Here is a 2023-nt window from a genome sequence, read left to right as displayed (position 1 = left end):
TCTCTGTCTCTCTCTCTCTCTCTCTCTCTCTCTCTGTCTCTCTCTCTGTCTCTCTCTTTCACACACGCGCACGCACGCTCTCAAATGGGCATGTGATACAGACTGACCCATCAGAGGCCTCCCGTGGGGCATCAAATGGGCTCTCTTTTTCCGGAGATGTTTCCCAGTACAGAGGACACTGCAGACCAACCCCATGCCAAATGGAGGAAATAAAGGCCACACAGCTGGGGAACAGGAGGAACGTTTAAGATTCTGGATCCAGCCAGGCATGAAGTGAATGTTGTGTAGTTTCCCACTATATCCCACTTTTTTTTTTAAATGTATCTAGGACAAGGTCTACAGGATCTATACAATCTCACCACGCAGATCGGACTCATATGATTCTCCTGTTTTCAGCCTCCCAAGCGCTGGGATTACAGACACGTGCCACCACACCGAGCCTCAATCGCCATCTCATCGTGCCCTGGGGGCGGGGCTGGCGGGGCACGCTGGGGATCGAGCCCCGGCTGCTGTGCTCTACCTAAGCAGGCACTTCAGTCTGCTGAGCTATCTGGCTGGCCCTTATATTCCACTTTTGAACTCAGTAAATTCCCACTTTCGTAAGTTTCAATGGAATTATCAAGTTATGGTAACTTACATCACAATGTTTCCTTCCTTCCCTCCCTTAAGAGTAATGAGAGTTTTCCTTTTTAATTACCAGAATAGTCTTCTCTTACAAAGACAAAGTTTTTCTCTTAAACTTGAAGGACAACAGCACTAGCCCAGGAAGACAGTAAGATAGTTTCTCACTCGTAGTGATCCTCCTGTTTTCAGCCTCCCCAGCACTGGGATTACAGTCATGTGCCACCACGCCTGGTCTCAGGGGCTGGCGCAGCATGCCCGGGCCAGGGTCAGCATGCTATGTAGGACTGGGGATCAAACCCTGGACTCGTTACTTGCCCGAGCAGGCGCTTAGTCCGCTGAGCTATCTCGCCAGCCCTCTTTTTCTTCTTTTATTTCTCTATTTTTTGTTATCTCTTTTAAATTTTTCCCAAGGGGAAATCTGTTCTATTGAGAGGATATTTTCTGAATGTAATTTTCTGATTTGTTTTAGACTTTGTTATACAACCACAAATCTTGGTTAAAGGTGGCAAATTAAGAGTTACCAGCTTGTCACTTTCTAGTCTGTGCTCGATGCCTTCGTCATTACTGATGGCACCACTTCAGCCAGGGTGACACAGTGCAGTACCAAGACTGTCAGGAGGTCACAAGCAAGAACATCACCTAGGACCAAAGAACGGGGGCCAGACACGCCTGAGAAACAGTCATTTCCTCTTACCTACTGTAAGCAGTTTGCAAGCACCGACACAGAAAACAAATTTTTAAAAGTAGAAAAGAAGAAGACATGACAGAAAGATGCAACCCCAGGTTGCCACCTTGTCCAAGGCACATCCGGGAGGATGGAGAGGGCAGAAATCAAAAGCCACCCAGCCAAACTTCCTGATTTGGTAAAAGAAGTAACAACACAGATGAATGAGACTTCAGAAAATCAGAAATATTTTGACATAATTAAGGACAATGATAAACAAAATAAGAATATGGTTAGTGAATCTAGACTAGACACAGATTTTTTTAAATAGAGGAGCTTAAAAAAGTAATGGAGAGTCCTAGCCCAAGTCTGGTGAGTGTATGGAGAGCTTCCTGCTACCCTGCGCCAGCGGGACCAGTCCCAGCCAAGGCGCAGCGTGGGCCGGACCCTCTCCCACCCCCTTGAGGCGCCCCCCTCCACTCCACAGCACCTGCGCACCCCGCACCCTGAGTAGGAATTTTGTGGTGTTCCGGGAACCTCCGGACCCAGTCTTAGCCCAGGTCCAGTGAGTGTGTGGGAGAGCTTCCTCTTCCCCCTACTTCACCTTGCCCCCTCCAGGTACAGCTCAGGTGTGACATACATGCCTGAGGTGTAACCCTGCAGCTGCAATCCCTGCAGAAAGTGTAGAGGATAGATCCACCCAGCTAGTCCAGGAGCAGAACATCTTGCCACAGG

General features: G+C 48.5%; 1 protein-coding gene across 1 annotated transcript in view; it reads right to left on the bottom strand.

Annotated features, from left to right (window-relative positions):
- Positions 1-2023, bottom strand: part of Otoa (otoancorin) — a gene marked incomplete at its 5' end in the record, with an annotated part of 77845 nt that overhangs the window by 21205 nt on the left and 54617 nt on the right. The gene's annotated exons all lie outside the window — the stretch shown is intronic.

Source organism: Octodon degus, unplaced genomic scaffold, assembly GCF_000260255.1.
Source record: "Octodon degus isolate 3935 unplaced genomic scaffold, OctDeg1.0 scaffold00001, whole genome shotgun sequence".
NCBI classification, from domain to species: Eukaryota; Metazoa; Chordata; class Mammalia; order Rodentia; family Octodontidae; genus Octodon; species Octodon degus.
The sequence above is the reverse complement of the archived record's forward strand: the minus strand, read 5'-3'. Positions and strand labels throughout refer to the sequence as shown.